Source organism: Gymnodraco acuticeps, unplaced genomic scaffold (genome assembly GCF_902827175.1).
Source record: "Gymnodraco acuticeps unplaced genomic scaffold, fGymAcu1.1, whole genome shotgun sequence".
In the NCBI taxonomy this organism is placed as follows: Eukaryota; Metazoa; Chordata; class Actinopteri; order Perciformes; family Bathydraconidae; genus Gymnodraco; species Gymnodraco acuticeps.
In genome coordinates, this window is record NW_022991628.1 from 629389 (window position 1) to 653406 (window position 24018).

General features: G+C 41.2%; 1 protein-coding gene across 1 annotated transcript in view; it reads left to right on the top strand.

Moving 5' to 3' along the window:
* Window positions 1-24018, top strand: part of bcr (BCR activator of RhoGEF and GTPase) — an 85944-nt gene that overhangs the window by 2446 nt on the left and 59480 nt on the right. The window lies entirely within an intron of this gene.

A 24018-nucleotide genomic window follows, 5' to 3' on the forward strand; every position in this document is an offset into this window, starting at 1 on the left:
AATCTTTGTTGTGGTTTGAGCAGATGGTCTGGATTGCAAAGGGCATGTCAGACCCATCATAGAAACCTGTGTGTTGAGGAAACAAATGTATGAAAACCTGAGTGAATGAGTGCACTGTAATCATGTGTTTGCATATATTATTTTGCATTTTTATCCTCTTCCTCACGTATTTCCACTTGAAACCACAAAGCAGCCAAATGTTGACATCATTAATATTACGCTTGTGATTGTGTGTCTGTGTGTGCACGTAAACACGCACAACTCAGTGTTCTTTAGATGGCTTTTGCGTGGGAGACGGAGGAAATATCCACCTCTGCTTATTCCTGGAATGTCAGTGGGGTGGGTGAACAATGCATGTGGTCAGTCTGGGTTAAAAGTGCAGGTCTAGCCTTTCTCAGGCGACTCCTCCTGCGGCTCAGAGTATGGAATTCCAATCACATTTGTCTGTCTGCCTGCCTGAAACTTGACAGAGTAGGAAACAATTCTCTGGACCTCAAGCTGAAACTCTTAACCAGCCTTTAGCACGGAGCAGGACAAAAGAAATCCACTCTCCAAACGATTATGCGCAGTATCCCTAACCATTTAATTGCTGCCTTCGGGCCATGACACCTGTAATAAAACGGTAGCTAGCAGATAGATGTGCGGGCTGGAGCTGACTGGGCAGTAGCTAACTTAGCTGTCAGGCCTAAACCCAACAACAGTACAGTGGAGTTTGTTGCGCCAAAAAGAACATTAGCAGCACTTAGCTTTTTGTAATTCCTCAGTAGAGTTTCCATTGCAGAAGCAATGCCAGCTCCCAAGAAGTGAAACCAAACAGTTTGGGTAGTTCAAATATTTGACATCATTTTTAGTCATCGAGTGTTGTTTACAGAGGCGCGGTTAAGTGCAGTTTTACATATTTTGCTTGTTGTTTCTTTCTAGTTCTCTGCTGTTGAAGTGAGAAGTGTTTTAGTGTCCACTATATTGTAACAGATTGGACCAGATAGGATGCAGGGTGCAAGTATCACATGCTCACTCCTTGCCAGCTTTAACTAGATGGGAGGAGGTAGTCTGAGAGATAGTAAAGAGAAAGAGACAGGAAGTATACAATTGGGGAATGAAAACACTGAAGGGAAAGTTTGTAAGCAGAAAATATGGGACGGTTGATTCATTTGTTCAATGACGATTATGTGAAGGCTGAATATCATGAATGTTTTTTATTGCTATATGAGAATCAGTACTAAAGACATTTCTGTCATCATTCAGGGTAGCGTTACTGTCTGAAACCTGATGCTGCTCATTGCATAAATACCCTGGACAGAGAATAGGTCTCTGTGCATCTATAATTCATTTACGTGTATAGAACCACCCACACATTGGCCCGGGTGGAATCATCTAAAATGTTTTTTCCAGACGGGACTGATCACCAAACTATAGGATTGTGTACGGAGCATATTAGCAGTGAAAGTAATAGACATCTCCCCCCCCCCCCCACCCCTGATCTTAAGTGATAGGCATCAACAGTTAAGTACCATGCTAACATTAGTAGCTCTAACGGCGATTAGGATTGTGCATAGTTTGCAGTAAGCAACTCCCTAGCAAATGGCTAGCTAATTCCCCAGCTGCTGTGTTTAGGATTATCACAGCCCTGTCTGCTCTCTTTGTTTTAACATCTTTTCCACAACAGTGAGCCCTGTGGGGAGTGTGGCCAGCCGGAAGGGCAGCAATGGAGGATGGAGGATCAGGGGTGTGTTCCAGACAGCAGGGATAATCTGGAATTTGAGCATTAGAAGTTACAAATATGTGCACCCTGCAAAGGGGTTTTGTTTAAGCTGAGGGCTGTGATGTTGACAGCAAAGGTGACATACATATTGCATCGGGTTGCAACCCAGCAGTGGCTTATTTCAGCCAATCAGAACAGAGATAGGTATAGTAAGGAAAGAGTGTGTTTTTTTGTGGGCGGCGGATGATAATAATGGAGAGTGGGACGGTGTTCTGAGGAAGACTGAGAGGAGGCAGAGTGCAAGGCAGAGCTGTCGTTTCTCGCTTCATTGGTCCGGGATGCGGGGGCTGCAGAGAGGCACAGATGGGAAGAACTCTCCCGTTGCGTAACAGAAACACACAGACTCAGGCTCACACACAAAGACACACACGCTTCATGTTTACTCTTCAACCGTGAGGCTGCTTTAAGACGCAGCAATAGGTGTGCATGTATGTGTTCAGACTGGGCGATAGAAGAAGGATGTTTCCTGCCAGTGGTTGACCAGAGTCTGAGAGGAAGTCAATCTTCCACCATCTGCCCAAACTGATCCATATTGATTACTTTTCTTCTCTTCATGTGAATACCAGTAGTAATTGCCTCATGGTGTGTTTTTGTTTATTTAATGTTTGGGGGGTTTCAGGATGAAAGGTTTCCGTGCTGAGCAGATCTTTGTGTCGACAACAGAACATGTCAAAATGAGTGAAAGATTAAAATAGAGATGTCTCCCTCGAGTGTCATTCAGCGAGAAAGCAGACACGCTTGGCAAGTTTGATCTAGGCTAATGAAAAAAATAGACACAACTACCAACATTTCATTTTAACCGAACTGAACAAACATGAGCGCAGTGCTGTTATGTCAAGAATTTGTGCCGAGTTGGATGACTGACGAGTCTCTTTCGTCGAATGACTCACATTTTCACCTTTCCTGCAAGTAAGCGACTGCAGGGATGAAAACACTAATTTAAATGAATTACAGGAAAAGGTAAACCAACAGAGCAATTTAAACGTGTCTCACACACAAGGTGAAAGTAAAATCATACTTGTGGATTAGGTTCAAAACCAAACCCATAACGTATTACCTGCTGACAGCTTAGGTGAGGTCAGTTTATTGAAGAAAGGAACCTTTCACTACCTTCTGTAAGCAAATGGGTGGTAACCAAAAAAGACATTTTTCTGTTTCCATGAATTCATTAGAGGGGAACTCTTCCTTTAAACCAGGGAATACCTGTGGGTTTGTGTCTCGGAGGGTGGGGAAGCCGGAGCGGGACAGAACTGAGAACGCTTCAATGGCTGTATTGTCCACAACCTCCACCTCCCTCAGCTGGGTCCTGTCAGCGGCTATATTTCTGGGCAGGCACAACCTCTTGCTTTCTTTTTTTAACCTCTCTGGAGTCAGTGTTATTTATCACTTTATTTAACTCGCCCCATCCCAAAGTATCCAGATGGACCTATTGATACCATTAAAGGTTATTGATTGTAGTTATTAAAGTAGTCATTAGGGTGAACTATGTTTAAGAGGGGAAAGTTCACCTCAGTGAAGCATTGTTCATTGATATGTCAAGTTGAAGTAGAAAATGTAGAGCAAAATGAACGAGGTAAAATGTAGCTGTTAGCTTACTAATACATGAGCTGTTTAGGGTGAACAGCATAAATATATAAACCAGGAGTGATACATTTTCAAATGAGCTGTATGAAGCAGTTTATAATGTTACATAGAAGGCCAACTATTGAATTTAGGTTGAAGTGAGATAATACATGTGCTTTACATAGTCAGTCATTGTATGTATTACAAAATAGAAGGTATTGGAAAGGACAGAAAATAGTCACTGAGGGCAAAAAAGGCCTTGGTGGTATCTGCTATTTGCAGATTAAATGTGACAAGGTTTGCTATCCTGGTTACAAAATGGTTGATGGTGGTCCCGATTGATGTCAGGACAGCAGAAAGTCAACATATCATCCGTCGCAATTTAAAAACCCACCTGTTTCGCTTGTACCTTGGCCATTAAATCACTTAAAAAAATTGCCCTTAAAGAGCTTTGCATTTGAAACTAATGCACCGAAGCATTTGAAGCAAAATGTTTTTGTTCTGAGTTTGTATCTTTATGGCTTATCACTTATTGTAAGTCGCTTTTGATAAAAGCCTCAGCTAAATGAAATGTAATGCAATGCAATGGTGTCGTCAGGGCTGCTCTGTGTTTTTCGGGTTTATGGCGTATTATACTGTATTTGTCACTTAACATCATATTGTGTTACATACACTCACATTTTCTCCTCGCCAATCAGATTTGAGCTTGTTTCTTGTCAATGTATTCTTTCCGTCTCAGCAACAAGCAGGCGATCAGTGGAGATTACTGTCTGTAGCAGTGGTGGCAGATAGGATCTGAGGCTGACTGTGTGTGTGTCTTCCTCTCTGAGCCTTTCGTGTGTGTGTGCAGTTGCACCATGTAATCCAGCAGGCATGGAGGGCAGAAAAAGAGAAGGATTGAGAGACACTGAGAAAGATTTTGTCGGTGGTACCTCCGGCTGAGCCCACATGGTTAACAGTAGTCCAGTGTGGCACAGTGACCCCCTTTTCACACTGAGAGAGAGGAGGGGGGGCGACTGTAGCTTTTCAAAAGGCTTGTTCACTCTGTGCTGTTGAGTGTGCTTGGCAGTGAAAGCCTCAGTTACCCCAGCCGGCACAGAGTCGGGCCCTGAGTGGTGGAAGGACGAGGAGAGAAAGAGGAGAAGAAGAAATGGATGTAGAGTGAGGGGGGGGGAAGCGGATATGCCTTTCTTGCCAGCTGGGTGCTCCGCTCAGGCTTTCATTGGGCCAGTGCAACCTGCTCAGGAAAAGCACGAGGGCCCAAAACGACCCCTTTGTTCCCTTTGAAGGGATCGGTTATGGAGGAAAAAAACTAACTTTCTGTGAAAAATGTGAACTCATTCAAGGTTAAAGATCACCTATTATGCAAAATCCACTTCTCATGTCTTTTATACATAAACATGTGTCCCCTCTGTGGAAAGAGATTCTGAAAGTTTCAGGAAAAACAATTCTCTCACTTTTTGTCCTGATCCGTTTCTATAAAAACATGTCTGAAAATGAGCTGATCAGATTTTGGCCACTTTATGATGTCATAACGATTTTTTGGCTTGTGTAACCATTAGCCAATCACCAACCAAGGTAACACCCGCCCACCTTATCACCTGAATCTCCTCCTAGAGCACCATTGTGTTCTTTTTAACCAAATATCTCTCAGAGGGGCGTGGGGAGGGGCTCCTTATTTTCATCTAAAGTAACAGACACAGAATCAGCACTTTTGAAACAGGGCTGAAACAGAGGGGATTATGAGATGCTACAATGCATGATCTTCAGAGACATGTTTGTATATATCTGAGACCTATAATATATTGATGAAAAACTGTATAATAAGGTACATTTTAATACAACTTGTCTGTATATTGAGTGTGTTAAACATAAGATCCAAACAATATTCTATGCACAATAGGGATGGGTATCGTCTGAAATGTATCGATTCCGGTTCTTATCGATTCCCCGTTTAGATTCCAAAATTGTAAAAGAAAGAGGTCAAACATTTAGATAACAAAAATATCTTTATTTTAAGCTTTAACTGACATTTTTACAAATAAAAATATATACACGCAATACAAATGTATTACACAATAGCTGTGCTTTATTTTAACTGAGCAATGCTTGTGGCAAGCTATTCACTTGTCACAAGCATTGCATTGTGCCTTGTCTTTTTCTTTTCTAGTGTAGTGGAGCCTCACTTTAGAGCGTTTACCGCGACCCATCTTTGGTGTTATGAAGTGATTGAGCTCGTGAACTGTCTACGGGAGGGCGGGGGGAGCCTCGCTGCGGGGCAACTGTGGACCTCTGTCGCCTGTCAGCGCAACTTACATGATGCCGTTTAAAAAAAATTAAGGGCGGTGCCGGCCGTCAGCGTACCGAGCCGGCCGTCAAAGGCCCGCTGACAACCGGCCGTTCTGTGATTCTCCAGAACACACAGATGGCCAGTCCGCCCCTGGTTAACGTGTCTAACAGGATCTAACGCATTTAGGAACCGTTAAGCACAACCGAAATTGTGTATTTTGTATGGCATTTTCTTATCGGTTCTCATCTGGAACCGAGTTTCGGTTCCCAACCCTAATGCACAACGCGTTCTTGTCTGGTTGTGGAGGCCCCTATGTTTCTGCAGTATGAGTCCAGCCTGGCACCGAGGCTGGCGTGGCCTTGCTTTGTTGGCAGAGGGCAGGAGGGTGGAGTTTCTCCAGCTACCCGGAGAGAGTCAAACTGCCTGGCTTGGTTTTTGGAGCTGGAGCCGCCACTTTCAGCCTGTTTCTGCTAACCGCCCGTGGAAAAATGGATCAAACCATGGGGAGTGCTTGTGTGTCCTCCATCCAAAGTATTTTTCGGACATTCAGGCTAACCTTCGAGTGAACGAAAGCAGATTGGGTGATCATAACGGGACTCTGCAGACAGACAAGCAAATACAAACATGCATAAACACAAACTCACATCCCTCCAATGGGTAATTACTTTTCCCTGCTTCTGTTTATTTCTTCTTCTTTTGTGTGTGTGCTTGTATACTTCCATGCCAAGCATCTAACCACAGTCTATGCTCTGGTAACCAACAGCTCTTGTAAAAAAAAAAAAAAAGAATTGTGGAAAATCCCTAAGATAAATTCTGGTGACTTTCCCCATGTTTAACTGCTTCTTTTTTTTAACATCGGCCATCTTGGCTCTCTGTAACATGGTCTGTAACCATCTAGATTGGCCACAGACAGTGAAGGGAAAATGTGCTAGTAGTGTCCACCGCTAACCACTCACTGCAGGCCTTGTAGTGGGAGTGCACTGCCGGTGTGTTTTTTCAAAAGTTGTCCACATATATCCTAGATTAGCTGCATGGGCCATTAATCAAAGCCAGCAATCTGAGGGTCAAGGTTGGGGGGTGGGATGGAAAGTGAAGCCGGGTTTATGGTCTCTGGTCCATGAAGAATAATATCCGAATTACCAAAAAAGCCCTCAGGAAGACATTTTCCAGATTAACTAGTGCTCAATCGTAGACATTAAAGGAGCTTTCCACCTATTTTCCAGGTCAATAGTTTGGCTATTTACCCTTATATGTTCTGCTATTCTTATCTTTTCCGATTCTTTACCACTTGAGTGCTCTTTTAACACAATTCAAAGCATTAAATACAGTCATATTGATAAAGTGTGATTTATTACCCTAACAAAACACTCCTATGTTTACCTCGGAGTTATTTTTTGAGGTCCGAGTTTGGATCTCTGCAGGCTAAAACCCCTCCTGAATGTTTCACACACATGCAAATTGAAAGCCAAGTGATCTGACTCTGGATTAAAGGACAACAAAAACCTAGTCTAGTCATGGAAACATGTAAACCTTAATCTCCACTCTTCAATCGGGGAATTAGAAACTGGCATACAATCAGATGAACCATTTCCCCTCGTTTCACACAGCTGACACCACGATGCACTCATTACAGCTCTAATGCATGATGTCCTATATATTACAGATGGGATTATCATCACTCACAAACCATTGCTGCCATTTAAACATAACGGGTTATAAAGAAATAGTTGCCTAACATTTTGTAAATTTCCTGCCGGGATTATTTGAATGTGTGATCAGTGGTCTGTGTTTACACTGTTTACTCCTGCACAGCATTTTATATTCCAGGCGTTTAAAAAATGAAGAGCTTCTCTTAAATGTAACGAGGTATTCTTGCTGTTATTTTCCACCTTGTTTCTTTGCTAAACCTCTTCTCTTTCCCTTTATTATATCCTCTCCTTTCCTTCCTACGTCTTCAAAATGTCCTCGTCTTTTCTCTCCATCTACGCTCCATTCAACCAGCTGCTTCCAGTTTCCTTTAGCTTGGAGCCAATTAGAGGTGCATCACCTTTTCGTCTTTGTTTCCGCGGATTTCCACCGAGCAAGGGGGGAAAAGCAGAGAGAGATCAAAGTCCCGACCCCCCCCCCCCCCCCCCCCCCCCCTGCAGGAGCAAGCAGGCTCTCTCTGTAATTGTCCAATAGGGGTTTAACTGACGAATGCCTATAAAACCGCACAATCAATGCCAAATGTCAGCAGCCGGCCTTCCAGTTACAGAACAGTGTAGACCACAGAGTTTATTCCTCTGAACGGCTGATTTCCCAATGTTACCTCTGCCTGTCTGTCCACCATACACATATGTTCAATCTTAAGTGTGTGGACAGACAGTTAGGAGCTGATGAGTCTTCGTTAAATGGGTTATACGACTTTAATGGAGATAGCCTTGGCTTTCTGTTGGTAGTAAGGATTGTGGATCACTGAAGGTTAAGCTATACGTAGCACGCAACATTCCTTGTCCTTCGCTTCTTGAACGTCCTAGAAATCCTTGATATCGATACCATCTTGGATGCAAACAACAGGAACACTCCATGTATCAGTCCGCATGGTTATTTAGTACAGTGAAATAAACTTGATTTCGGGACTCCCTCTCTCCCCTGAAGTTGTTTCCACAGTGAAGCTGAAAGGCTGGGGAAGAGGGAGGAAGCTCTTCAGACCTTATTAGCTTTTTGTCTTCAGATGATGATGAAAAGCACCTTGTCCTTTTCCCCTATGCCTGACAGGACACATGCACACACTTACTCTCTCTGTACTCTGTCTACTTCTCTTGATCAACAACAGAAGCAAGGAGAGGACCATTTTCGTCTTTCTGCATACTAGACTGGTTCAAGCAATATCTAGTAGATATTGCTTGAACCAGTTTGGTTCCAGTTCCCTTAAATCAAATATGGATACCTGAATCCTTTGAAATCCTGTATCGCAAACACTTTACTTTCGTAAAGCAGCAGAATAAATGGTGCTGAACAGACAGGTCCAAAACAAATGTCCCCTGGCTAATACCTAAAGGACAAGGAGACAAGAGTTTCATTTGCCTTGAAACTTACTAAATTAAGGTTTTCATACCTACCTGAAACCAGTTTAAAATGGATTATTTTCCAACCCATAGCTTGCAAACAACTAAACAAATAACTTGTTTCAGCTGGCCTGTCCTTCTTCTACCTTCACTGTTATATAAACTGTTAGATTTGGCTTCTGTCCTTCCCTAAACTTCTCTTTCAAAGTGTGTGTGTGTTTCTCTCTCTCTCTGACCTTAGGCTCTTTGTTATCGGACTGTGTTTGCACTGGGCAGCTAGATGGGTTTTCTCAATAGATCTATTAGAGAAGGCACTGTGTGTGTGTGTGTGTGTGTGTGTGTGTGTGTGTGTGTGTGTGTGTGTGTGTGTGTGTGTGTGTGTGTGTGTGTGTGTGTGTGTGTGGTGTGTGTGTGTGTGTGTGTGTGTGTGTGTGTGTGTGTGTGTGTGTGTGTGTGTGTGTGTGTGTGTGTGTGTGTGTGTGTGTGTGTGTGTGTGTTGTGTGTGTGTGTGTGTGTGTGTGTGTGTGTGTGGTGTGTGTGTGTGTGTGTGTGTGTGTGTGTGGTGTGTGTGTGTGTGTGTGTGTGTGTGTGTGTGTGTGCTGTGTGTGTGTGTGTGTGTGTGTGCACTGCAAAATGAGGTAGATGTGCTATGAAATTAACACATTATCAAATGAGTAAAGTGTCTGGCTGTTGATCAGAGTTGCAGCTGGCTACTGGTGTCTGGTGAGTGTGAGAGCTGAGGACCAGAGCCAGTGGAAACGGCTGGAGTTGTGAAGAAGAACCGCACTGTAAAATGAAATGATGTAACCAATGTTCAACCATTTGTTTCCGAAGGGCACAATGCATCGTTGTTGCTCCTCGGGCGGTTGAGTAGTCTTAGTGATTCCTTTGTGTTAAAAGGGTACTTGGTACATGCATTGTCCCGCACATTGAAGCACAGATCTGTTGACATATGACCTTTTTGCAAGACTGTGAATGAAAGCAAGGTTCTGTCAAAGTGATGGTGATGGAGATTTGAGTGTTTCTTGTAATATGCATGGCTGGACAAGGAAAGAAAAGCCAAGTATGTTTAGCATTCATTTAGCTAAGACATAAAAACAGATGTTGCCTGATGATGTTGTTCTGTTTTTTTTAAATGGTAAGTAATTCAGTGTTTATTTTCATTTCAGTGTAGGGAACAAGAATACAATGATGTAGGCATGGTAAATATGACTCCACATAAATGCACCGATGCATGCATATTGGTTCAGAATAGGCACAGATGGAGGGAGAAGCAGAAATAAACTGACTGCTGTAGTCCGATACATGTTATAGGCGAGGACATTCTCCCGCTGTCAAAACACGAGAATTACAAAACATTTGACCAGATGTGAAAACAAGTTTGATTTAAATGTTATGCTTTCTCCGTCTCTGGCTCCTTTTTTATTGTGTGTTGTTTGTTGAGCCGCTAGTTGCAGAGGGACTGGATAAGTAGAGGCTCCTGGGGAAGATCAGATTTCATGTTGCGATCTGCCTCCCTCCCCTTCCTCCACCTTTTCCCTGAATGCCCTTCGGTAGCATCGCTCCTTCTGTGATATCTCCCTTTTATGTCACTTAATATCCCTTTCTCTATCCCCCTGACTATTTCTCTCTCTCTCTCTCTCTCTCTCTCTCTCTCTCTCTCTCTCTCTCTCTCTCTGCCTGCCTCTTTCACTCTGCTATTCAGCCTGGAGCGCTACTATACAACATAAAGGCAGATTTTAAGCCCAATTTGGCCTTGACAACTGATTTTCAAGTTCGCGGAGAGGCTGCACTTGTCTGCAAAAATGTAGGACGCATCAGCAGTTGGCAAACGCTATCTGGCGGGTTTGATGCTTTTTTCAGAAGCAGTCATAATTACATATTCTATTGTAACAACTTGAGATAAATCTGAATGTGATCCTGAGCAGGTAGACTGAAATTGGAATGGAAATCACTTTTGGTTGTGTGTGTGACGCCTAGTCTTTTCATTAACTGTCACATTGTAAAAGCCTTTTCTCCGCTGCTGTATTGTCCCTTTCTGTCTTTCTGTTTCAATTGTTAGGTAAGGTACGTTTATTTATATAGCACATTTCAGACGCAGAGGCAATTCAAAGTGCTTTACATGATCATTATCACTTAATAGTAAGACAACAGAAAGAAACAAAATAAATAAACAAGAAACACAATAAATAAACCGTCTTTTTCCACGGCAGAGTAAAAGCTAGCAACTCTCGGACTGATTCTGCTCTAGCAATATGGAGACTAGAAAACTAGGGCTTTTCCTGCTCAACCTGTGCCCCAGTGGAGCACTCAAAACACATATTTTGAAGTAAAAGGTAATTTGCATAACTTTCAAGTGATGCAGAGGCTCAACGCGGCTTAACAGCTACTCCAGAGAGTTTCTCTCCGAGTTATGCAACGTGTAAGTCTTTGAGAGAAACCTTGTGCAAATAGCCCTGACTGCGAGATAACAAGGCCGCTCTGAAGGCGTGTGACGTTTGCTCCGGGATGAGGTGGCCAAAAGCCAAATAGGCAATTTCAGTAAAACACAAGCACTCGTGTTAAAATGAGACTGAATCAAAAACGCTGTAGTGTGTAAGATCTAAAGAAAACAACTCGCCAGCAGCTGGGGATTTGGTTTACTCAATATTGACTCAAATATATTTGTCTGTGTTCGATGAATGAAGAGAAAAATGAGCTGCTTGTGAATGAAGAGGGAGAGAATACGAAGTGATTCCTTGTGTGTTGCTTTGTTGTGGGATTTGGAGTTTCCTCTGTAGTGCCCACATGTTGTCCAGATGGGCAAAACAGCATTTACTTTTTTCAATTTTCTTCTTCTCTCTCTCATTTCTTTACAGCTCTTACATTCTCTTTGTTTGTCCCTTCAAGTGCTCCATTTAAAAAAAAAATGTTTTGTACATATCTTCCTGTGTCATTGTAACTGCAGCTCCCTCTAATTTGTCCCACTTTATAGACCTATAAATGGCAGAGCGTGCTCAGGGCAGAGCGTTCTTGATTGGCTCGGAGTGACATCTCAAAAAGCATTTTCTCTGTCTCGTCTGTAAGGAGGACATATACGACTCTTTGTTGAATGTGTGCTGTGTGTGTCTTCTATCCAATAGTATACAGCTAGAGCGAGGGTTTTCTATGCTAATTCTGTACATTTCATTCACATGTAGAGCAGAAGGCATTCCTTATAATCGACTGCTACATTTAGATAAAAGCTTGCCTGCACGCACCATTCTCCCTCCCCGCCCAATCTTTTTCTCTGTCATCCATTATTGATGCTGTAGCCCACTTGTTGCAAAATGAGATAACTGACATGACACAGCAGGGTGTAATATTCCCCTCTCCCCACCCAGCAGCCAGCCTACCACATTGACACACCCTCATATCCACGCACACAGTACAAAGGAAATGTTGGTCGTAAGCTGACACATGCTGAAAGGAAGCATAGTCTTATCCTTGAGCAGATTATTTGGTCTAAGAGTTTAAAAATATTGTCAAAAAAGTAGCACCTTTTCTCCTTTTTAGATGCACACTTTGGCATACTTCTGCTTGAAAAATTACAGAAATAGTCAAAATAAAAGCTGATTTAATGTATTAAAGTGTTGAATCCCTTCTTTTCCATTCTCACATATATCCCATAACTGTCCCAAAGCAGTCCAAAAATATCCACCAAGTTACAGATGATAAACATATGATTTTATTCCAAAAATGTATTCAAATTCAATATCTGTCCTTAACATTAGACAGCAATGTTTAGTATACATTGGGGCTGTCCACCTCTGAGTTTCCATAACAACACTTGAGCTTTGACACAGACCATACTGTAATTCCTAAGCACACTTCAAATAAAGAAAGACATTTTTCCAGTTACTCAAGGAGGCACAGTTTTTTTACATTTGATATAGCCGAAAGCCACACATACTGATATCTACAATTTATTAAGTTACAGGTTATAAAATGCAACTAGGGATCCTGTTTCTTCAAGTGTCGTCTTTAAAACATGACATTTCCAACTGAAGATCAAGGCAAACTGCGGCAGGTGAGCTTTGGCTCCTAACACAGCAAAAGACGAGCTTAGAAGTCCTGCTGCAGCTACGATGAGTCATATAATCACTAATAACACCTGCTACTAAAGAAAAATATTGTGTAACATGACTTCTTTCCCTCCACTTAGTGCTTTTGCTGAAATCTGTAAATACTCTGTAGTTTACAACTCCGTCTAACAAGCAGATGATAACAGCATACAGATCCTTGTAAACAAAACCACAGCAGGCCTGGCTATATGTGGCTCCATCTGTCAGAACACATTTAGGTTAGTCACCTATCAGGTAAAACAGAGTGCGAATATCGAATTGAATATAAGATGGAAAATGGAGTGTACATTTTGCACTAACTAGAATAATATTAGATCCGAATCAGTTCAATATTGTCAATTTCACCCTTTGTAATATTTCTTGCAATCTTTTATAAGAATTGTTTTATTTGAGGTAAAGTATTAGTTGCAACATTTTTTTTGTATTGGAGGATAGTTTATGATTACATTTCCCATTGGAAAACCAGATGTATTTCTGATTGGAAAGCCTCTAATTCTAATTAAACATCTAGAAAAAAGTCTGATTGGACATCCTCAGAAGCTCCAAAGTCACTGCTTGACTCCTCAGTGACAAGTGATTGACATGGAGTTGTCCCCGCCCCCCTCCCTGCAGTGGATTGGACGGTGGCCAGAGGACAAGATGTCTCAAGGAATCCCTGTGTCACCAGAGAAGCTTTGGCACACACAGACACAGGCAGAGATAAAACACACTGCAGATAACCTCACACCCAGGACTATTTACTCTCGACACACACACTTCCCCGGCTCTAGGTCTCGTAATGGGATCCTCTCTGAAACTCAAAGAGGACGCCGGTCTCTAGGTGTGTTCCCTGGTAACACAAACACACCTCCCTCAGAGGAAATGCTCTTTCTTTGAGAGCATCTTCAGTCCTGTTCACTGTGTACGACCCACTGAGAGATGCCACTCCCTGCTGTGTGTGTTCTTCTGTTTCTTGTGTGTGTGCTTCCGTCAGACTGCCTTGAGTGTGACCTTGTATTGAAAACAGAAAAGTGATCAATACACGGTGCCGCAGCCTGCTCTCTGGGCCGGAGCAAAGTGGAATAATTGTATTACTGTTGTGCCACGCTGAGAGATATTCATAACTATATTGATTACTTAAGTGAATCAATGATAAGGGCAGCCATCAGAAGACCTCAATAAATCTTCCAGCTTTGAATCTGTGTCAGGCTGAAACTACGCTTCATTCTCAAGCAAGCTAGTCTTATCTTCAAGCTGTGATTTTCTGCAGCTGAACAAGCACAACAGACTCACATCCAATGCTCTTTTGTTTTGCTTTTTGGTTTGCTTGACTGGTTGTTAAGCACAAGCCCATCTACCTGCCATATTTCCTCTGTCCCCTAAAGAAAGAAGGCTTCCAGAAAAACCGAACAGATGGCTGGACTGCTTGATGATACGCAGTGCTCCACACTGTGGAAACTTCCAGTGTTTTACACTGACGCAATTATCTGTAATGAATTGAATTAACCTGCTAAGCTAGGGATGGCATCAGTGAAAAACACAACACAGAGAGAATCAGATTCTTGTCATGGCATTCCGCTTCAAGGCCTCTGTTCTTTCACAGGGAGAAACAGATGTGTTAGTTTTATGGAAGTGTGTTTGGATGAGGCTCAAGTGAGACTTTTGTCTCTGGCTGGCTGTTCTGTATGTACTGCTGAATCCACAGAGGTGTCTCCCTGACTCTGTGAAAACAAGAGCCTTGTGACGGATAATTATATAGTTTGTCATTTAGAGCTTCACTGTTACCATGGTTACATACTGTACATAAAGTCCAGAACAGTCTGAGGTCTCAAACTGTCTCTTGTCTTTTCTAGAGGCTCGAATTAGCTCAAAGACGTATTGACATTTAGAGCTTTTATAATGTGACATGATATAATTACAAGAGTGATTTATTTATTTGTATACTTACATAAATGTGATTGTTTTACACTTGAGACTTTATATTTAGCATATAACAATATATTGATTTAATTATTTCAAACTGGACCAATGGACTCAAAGTCAAACTTCACCAACTATTCAGACATCAGCAGATTTGTTTCACTTCAAGTGGTTTTGCGTTCTTTTTTCATGTTGTTTTCTCGACTTTGTATACTATTAACACTAGCTTCAGGTCTGCAGCATTGGTGGGTTCCTTGTTCACATTGTAAGGCCTTAAATGAAAACATATGGAGTATCTCCAGACCACAGCATTGCAGGATACATAATGGCAGAAGCAAAGATCTAACTCAAGATTGTTGGACTATAATGAAGTTACTTTTGTTTACCAATCAATAATTCTAACCTCTCCAGGATCAGTCTTTTCTCAAACAAACAAACCCAGCAAATACAGTGTAAACCTGTTATAGGGGAGTCTGGTCAGCCACTGGAACAACCACTCTGTGGTATGTGCACAGCAGGGGAAAGGATAGAGTCTTGTTAGCTTTATTTAGCATGTATCGTCCTCCAATCGATGCCGTTTGGCCTGTCAGTCAGTGCAATAATAGGCTAGTCACAGAAAAGCAACGCTAGTGCATTAGCTTTCAATCACATGTGAACCAGAGAGACTTAAAGAGAGATTAATGCATGTGTGGTTCTGCGGCTCTCCAATGTCATTCGGGGGACACACACTGATTCACAAGCTGGAAACAATTGTGATGTATGTGAAGAGGAAGCGCAAAACAGACAGGCTCTGTCTTGACCAAAACTAAAGTGGCATGTTTCCAGAAATACTGCAGGAGAATTACATCCCTTCCCTCTCAGCTGGAGTGCTGATCATAGTTACTAAATCTCTGACGCCTGTGCGTGTGTCTGTGTGAGTTACAGACTGAAAGATGATTTGTGGGAGAAGGAATCTTCACAGGGTGTCTGAGAAACCCACTGTGATATGAAAGACTACCCTAAGCTTTACGCATATTCAAGAAAAATTGCAGTCTAGTTTATGTTACATTAATGTTCTGTATTATTTCTGGATGAAATACAGCAGGCAGGCCAGGAATAGAATAAAATATGGGCATTTTGTCTTGCTTTTGCCTCCTGTCTAGATGCTTCTCTGTGTTTATCCTTCGTATTTCTCTCACTGTACTTATAAATTCATGTCTTAGTTGAGGCTCTTATGTAAGAGAATTAGCTGGCAATGTAGCGTTTCATTTTTCATGTGCTGAGCTGGCGAACAGAGACTAGCTGGCTTATGTCATGTCCCTCCAGCTGAGGAGAAAGATTTAAACATGAAGCTAAATGCGGCTGATTTTGCTCCTGTTTTACGCTCTATTTCTTACCAACCTTATTATGTACAAGATTGCATTTCAGTGTATTTTCCACAAACATTTTGCAACATAATGTATTTTAGATGATATTGCCCACATTGCTCTTGAGTGCAGTTCGATGTTTAGGAGTCTTCAAAAAGATTAAAATATATCTTTGGTAGGCTTCTCTTTTGTTTTCCCCTTGTGGTAATTCTCCAAGTACTATCACATCTCTATGGTAAATATCGATGTAAAGCTTTAAGCAAAGAGTGATGTTGTGTTCCTATTCACATCACTAATGCATGTATACTGTAATTCAGTCGATGTGTGCTCATGCATTCAAAAAGACATTAACTTTAAAGTTATTGCAGAGAGAACAAGACTGTTGCCATTGAAAAACATTAATCCATCAGACTTTACAACCAGTATATTAAAACATCAGAAGTTATTAAGAGTGGCTACATCCAGGTTAAAGGGTTTGTCCTATTCAGGTGGATTGGTATTGACAGTGGGCCATTTTCTGTTACCATTTTAGTCTCAAGGCCAGACCTCTTGAGAGAAATAAGCTATCTGCCAGTAAAAAGCCATTATCTCCTTTTCCCTCTGCAAAAAGCAAAAAAAGTTCCATCTCACTCCTTTGACTTATTTTTAACTCACTTTAAAGTGTTGGAAGGGCATAATTTAAAGGGACAAAATGCATCCCTGGTGAGAGAAGATTTGTTGTAATAAAAGGGAAAACAAGCACTCTTCAACTCTGAAAGAGAAATGCTGTACAGTGAAATGAACTGATATGGCAAGCTTGATAGCAAACCGTTTTTTGTTAGCTTTATTTCGGTCTCCAAATCCTGGATCCTTTCACACTTTGTCTACCAACATTAAAGTACACTCTCATATTATGAAGTGGTAGTGTTCTACTTGGCTAACCAAACAGCTAGCTTGGTTAGCGGTGTGGTTTCCTTGCAAATGCATTTAACTAGTTGTCTGTGTTTCTTTTTGTGTAGTCTATATGTTTATTCACCTCATGAATGCTCTTGCACAACCAGATTAAAGGACATTTCTGATATTGAATGAAGAGGTATGTTTCTAGTGTGCTAACCAAACAGCTAGCTTGGTTAGCCGTGTGGTTTCCTTGTAATAATGGTCCTATCTAGTTAGACACAATACCCATATAGCATGCATCTTTTTGTGTTTTTGTTTATTGGAAATGAGTGATGAGAGTTTCAATGAATATGTGATACATTTAAGTTATTCAATTTAAGTTTATTTGACAAAGGTTTTTGACGTTGATGCTGCTTGCTTCGAAACAAACTGGTCTGCTGGATTATCCCAAATATTTACAGTTTTGGCTAATGCAGATTTAGCACGACCCATGTTCGTAGTAAATGCTAGAATTTCTAGTTAATACTATACTTTTCAACATGGCTTCTCAACATCATGGCTAATTTTGTAATGTATTTAGTACGTTTTCAGTATCTTCTGGGACTTTACTTTGTTGAATCACAGAGGAAAATGTTAATCTGTAAAATGAAGAGCAGTGTTGGTGCAGCTAACACAAAACATGTATGACTTCATTTTGAGGATTTAATTCCTTTTACTGGGTTAGCTTCTGTCTGGCTAATGTTCACTTTGTGCGTTAATGTGCATATTTTTTACATGGGGGTTTATTTGTGGGCGAGGCTGGATTTCAGAAAAACCTTTCTGCTAATGCTTTTAAATCGGATGTTGGCAGCACTGCTATATTTTGCCACTGATGTCACAGTCACTTGTCTTGTCTGTTCGAGGCTGATTCATAAATCTCAGGAGGAACATCTGACTGAGGGGACAACAGGGTGGGACATCACATATGAGTGTGTTAAATATATGTGTGTGTACATTTATACGTGGTCGCATGAATGAGAAATTAATCTATTTCTGATCTGGTAGGGTTATTTTAAAGGCGTGGAACATGGACTCACAGAGGAAAAAAGGGCAAAACTGATTTTTTAAATAAACTCATCGGATGAGTAACGATGAAAGAGGCCATAAAAAGCTCACGGTCATAAGAGCAGCCGCCACAAGAACATGTGCTTTATAGTATTTTCAAACCAGGACACAACAGAACAGAGTTAATTTTTCTCTGGAGGCAAAGCCTGTGAAAGTATATTTAAGACATGAGCCATTTGGTGACTCATACGAAACAAGGCTGGGTCCCATATGGTTGTTAAAGACACCGTCTGGATAATGCAGGTACTCATTTGAATTTTTAGCCACATCTGTTGGACTGCAATGGAGGACCTTTTTGAATTCCAATTGATAGTTACATCTTTACTATTTAAAATGATGTTGCATTGAATTTTCCATTTAATTTAAAGAGGTTAAGGATACAGACTGCATTGTCAAGATCTCTGAAAAAAAATATTGGCAAAAATCGTAAGAATTAAACGTTCAATTGTCAAAATGAACAAGAAAAAGTCCATAAATAAACAAAAAAAAGGTCCTCAAACATAAAAAAAATATTCTTGCGTCCAAATCATACGTCTAAAGCTAAGTGCATACCTCTCTAGGCCAAATGGACTGATAAGGGGCAGCTGATAATACCAACCCTCAGACGACAGCAAGGTTATCAAAGAGTAGACCATGTCTTACATTTTACAGACCTCAGAGAGTGTGTATTGGTATGTTGAAGGAGAATTTGTGCACTGCATATAGCTTGTCAGACCCCCCTGATATCGCAGTGACACCTGTGTGCAGTGTTATTGATATCTTCAATTAGGACTGAATCCCCTCGTGAAGGCACTCACACCCTGCCTTACCTGTGTATTATTTCTCCACACGATCTCTTTCTCATGGGTAATGTAGCTCTCAGGTTGCTCGGAGTGCACAGCTAAATGTAATAGATGTTGCTGAGGAGGCACAAACACAATCCCCACTGGAATTGGCTGAATGGACCGTATTAAAGGGACTGTTTTTACATTCTTCTGTCGTTTTATAGATAATAACATGACCTGATGATTTATAATAATTACAACTCGTAACCCATGTTAACATTAAGCTGTCTTTGGCTCTTTTCTGCTCTAACAATGTACATTCCCCCTCTGTGGGACTAATAAAGGTATTCTGATTCTGATCGGATGTTGAATCAATTTGAGAGAAATAAAGAGGAAAAATACCGCTGATAGAGATCAAGAGAGAGGTGAAGATTAACTGAAGCACATGCTGCTTTCCCACGCCCTTCCCTATCTCTGCATACACACATCTTTCTCTCTCTCTCTCTCACACACACGGTGTTGAATCATGTGTGTATATATATTTGTGTATACGTGTTTGCTTGCAAATCTACATACCTGTAATTGATGTTAAGTAACTTATGATATACTGTATATTGATGTGTGGGTTGTGTGTGTGAGTGTGCATTTGGCAGCTGATTCTTATAGCAAGAAAAATAAAAGAAAGTGACAGACAGTACACCCCCTACACACACACACACACACACACACACACACACACACACACACACACACACACACACACACACACACACACACACACACACACACACACACACACACACACACACACACACACACACACCATCACTTGTTATGGGTGACTTGTTGATCATTTTGGTGTGCAGTCTTCTAACAGTGAAAAAGTGGGTCACTTGAGGGTCTTGTCCCATTTTTTTGGTAGCTATTATTTGTCCTCACTCGAGTGTGACGAGGCCCCTGCATCCTTTGTCTCACTTCTCAATGGATCATGGTTTCCCTCCCTCTCCGCTCCACCTCCCCGCCTCTCTCTATGTCCGTCCTTGACCACTGGTTGACTCAGTATTGCCTCAGGCTCGTTGCCAAGGGCTCGCGACTCCGTGCTAAAAAGGTTACTTACTTTGGCCAGCGTAGCCGAACAGGGTGTGTGATCGCTCAAATGTTTTGCTGAGTGCACTGACAACTATGTCTCAGTTTGTGTGTGCCTGTCGACTTATATCCAATTGATGTGCCTAGAAGTGGTTGCGAGAAGGATGGAGGACTTAATAATTGCACTTAAGATCAGTTTTCAGGTACTTGAGCTTAATTTATTATTTCCACAATAGATTTAACTACCCATAATGTGGACCTCCGCCAAGCCCGTTTCCATAGGTTAGAAATAATATCCGACCCAGCATTCAGAGCTTTTACAAAATGTAATGGGTCCAGTAAGGTCCATGAACAAGAAAATCCACAAACTGAGCCCAACACATTACCTCCTTGGCAAAGGCAATGATTAGCTCCACATGTTGCAACATTACAATGCTTCCTGCAATATAATGCATCAGTAATAATAGTGATTCAATACTGTAATATGTGTAAACCTCAGACACTTTTTTCAATTACAAGTGAGTCACATGTAATGAGATAATACTCCTTTACTTTATCATAAGTAAACATTGGAATGCAGGACTTGATAACAATATTATGACCATTGTTTCTTCCATCATATGTGAAGTTCATAGAAAATAAACAATATTAATGCCTGTGTGGGTCTGATGATCATGATGATTTGTATTGTGTTTAACATTTATACCATCGTTGCCTGCTGTGTAGTAGTGCTGTAGTGTGCTTAGCTAGTCTTTGTAGCGCTCTGAGACAGAAGTGTTACTCACAAAACCACAAGTATAAATACTGCATGTCCTTAAACTTCTGTCACTAATTTGGGTTTAATTGTTTCCATGTGCATAGTTGAACCAGTTTCCTTACACAGCCTGACCGACATGTCTAAAGACACAAACACTTCAAGGTGGACATGCAGGATTTGGGTCAGACCCCTCCTCTCTCACACTGACTTGTGATGTGTGTGTGTGTGTGTGTGTGTGTGTGTGTGTGTGTGTGTGTGTGTGTGTGTGTGTGTGTGTGTGTGTGTGTGTGTGTGTGTGTGTGTGTGTGTGTGTGGTGTGTGTGTGTGTGTGTGTGTGTGTGTGTGGTGTGTGTGTGTGTGTGTCTGTGTATGTGTATGGGCCTGGCCTTTGTGTCCCACTGATATCCTAACAGAAGCTCCATGCTATCTGTTTCTGCTTATTGTCAGTAAGACAGGTCTCCTGTAGTGTTATGAAGACGGCTCTTGTTGGCAGATAAGGAGCACACATGCAAGTGACATGCTGATGAATCAGACATTAGAGGAGTATGTGGTTTTGCTTTCTGGATGAATACTAACCAACAGGCTGACCACAAAATCATTGGTGTTTTTTTTGGTTTCCTATCTTGAAATATTCATGTACAGCAGAGGCAGAGTCTGTCTGAGACCTGCTTAGTCAGTTTCAGTTAGGGTTTGTGTCTGGTGTGTTTCTCTTTGTTAAATGCTCCTGTGTGTGTGACTACATTTCTCTACATTGTGCATTCAGATGCTCATTTGTGGGAGCATACTGGTGGTTCAGTGTACTGTTCTGTGATGCATACTTTGAAATGTAATTACAGATTCTAACACCAGTTCACAAGTGCCCTCTTTGTATTGTGTCGTTCAAACAGTATGTGATAATAGGGAAGATATCCTAAAGCACACACACAACGTGGACAAAAAGCTTCTTGAAAGTTTTAAATAATCATCAAAGCATACAGTGTCAAATCCAAGCTGCTTATGTGGCTTCAGTAGTGGTTTGTGTTTGTCTGCATGAGTATGTGTAGGAGTCATATTATCTCAGACACAATACATCTTATGTTATGACTCATTGTGTCTCTCTGCTGAGGGTTTATCTTATGTTTTCCTGAAAATGTTAACAACATGTTATACCCAGCTAAAGATGGAAGCAGTCATTTATCCTATTTTAAATGCCAAATACTCTTTTTTTTCTTTCTTTCTATTTCTTTGAATTATTAGTACAGTTACCCAGACTTGTATTTAGTGGTAGCTACATTTCAGGATTCGTCTGAATTCAAAAAGTGCACGTTGGTTCTTTTTTTACTTGTAAAGAAACTGATTTATACCTACAAATTAACTTTTTGGCGATGTAGATTTATGTGACTCTCACATGTCACCTTTCCTGTATGTATTCTTACACCACAAAGCACATGGTGATACATCCACTGTTCAGTAAGCTCTTATTATAGAGAACAATGGAGAAGTATTTTACGTTTAGTCAGTATAGTGCTATTCATAACATAATGCATTCAGCGCTATGTTGTCTAAAGACACTCTACTGCCCTGCTTACCACCCAGCGAGCCTCATCTGTGTGTCTGTGCATTGTGTGTGTGTGTTTATTTCAGCAGCATGGTGATGTGAACGCCCATTTGAACAGAGGCTGACAATATGACAGATTCCATATTAACAAAAATAATCTGGACAAACATAGTCATACCCAGAATACGGCTTCACATGAATGTAGCCACAACATAAGCATGCACACACTCTTCTTCTCCTTCCTCTCTCCATCATTCAGACTGGCGGGCAGATTACAGGGGAATAGTTGCATTTGTGTCTCTATGGAGTCAAGCTGAGAACCTTTTGGGAGACTCACTTTAATTTGAGTTTTGTTGTTGAGGTTTTAGCTCTATTTCTAGCCTGTTTACTTTAATGGACTACTTAACTCTCTATATTCTGCTCTGTTGTCTCTTGACTTTCCAATTATGTGCCTGCTATTAAACAATCTTATTTTACAAATATAACAATATGGCTGCAAGCTGTTTACTCTGTTTTTGTTTTAAAAGCAGCTTCTTCTGTTTTGAGACTTGCTGTGCCTGTTTTACAGCATTCTTACTTATCTGTGAGCTGTGAGAGCAGGTTTAGTCAGAAAGGGTTAAAATGACAAAGTTAAAGGGGCCCTATTATGCTTTTTTGGGTTGTCCCTTTCCTGTACTTATATTGGTCTTTGTGCATATAAATGGTTTGCAAAGGCTTAAATCCCAAAGTTCATGCCAAAGGGAGTTTCTCTCCCACAAACTCAGCCTCTGCCTGAAATGCCTGGATTGTACTTATTTCTTTACTTCCGTAGTGACATCAATACGTAACTCGCTAGCGCTCCAACACATTGTATGTGATAGGCTAAGGAGCAGGACATCTCTAAGCGGTTAACGATTTACAAAAGAGCCGGCCGCCTAACCAATCAGAGCAGATTGGGCTCTGGTTTCAGACAGAGGGTGAAAAGAGAGCAGTTAAAGCAGTCACAGTTTACAAATATGAACCTGAACATGTGCATAGGTGAGCCCTATTAAGCATACAAACAAGCAAAGGGTTGAATGCAGTAAACTAAAAGATGTACTCTTGCTTTGTTGCCATACAAACATATTTTGTTGGATTCGAGAAATCAATTCGGTATCAGGCAAAAATACAATTGTGAACAATCTTAGACCTTGTAGCTTTGAGAAGAAGCTAAAAATACACTAATGCTGTACTGTGTACTCTTCTCTCCTCTGCACTGTTCCCCTGTGTGTTTGTGTATCTTGTTTGTTTGCCTTTGTGCATCAGCCCGTGTTGATGTGTGACTGTGGAATGTTTTTCTCTGTGTCACACATGTCTTTTTAAATCTGAGCCTGATTTGTGTTTGGATCTCATCATATCATAATGCAATGAGTATTGTTGTCAGCTTGGCAATCATCTGTAAACCGTGTTTTAGTAAGGGAACTACACAGTGGCGGTTCTAGACCAATTTGACTGGGGGGGCCACTGGGGGGCCAGTTATTTTCTGAGGGGGGCACAATAAATGCAGGACGAAAAAGAGAACTAGACTAGTTGTAGTACAATTTTTGCACTAACACCATATCATAATTTATATAAAAATAAAGGCAATGAACAGTTACATCTCTACTTTACATCTACAATTACACGGATACAATAGTTTAAATCACCTTCAATTATCGTGGTAGTCTCTCGAAACGTAGGTTTCAATCAGTCTTTCTTGGATGCAACAGCCTCTGATGATCCGAGATGAAAAGTGTTTGTTTTTCGCGCGCTTCAGCCGGACAGTGAAAGTGAGTGCACCTCTCTAATGGGTTCGACTAGAATGACGAATAACGTTAGTTCCGCCTATTCCGTCATTCAATAAATCGTGTAATAAATCATACATTT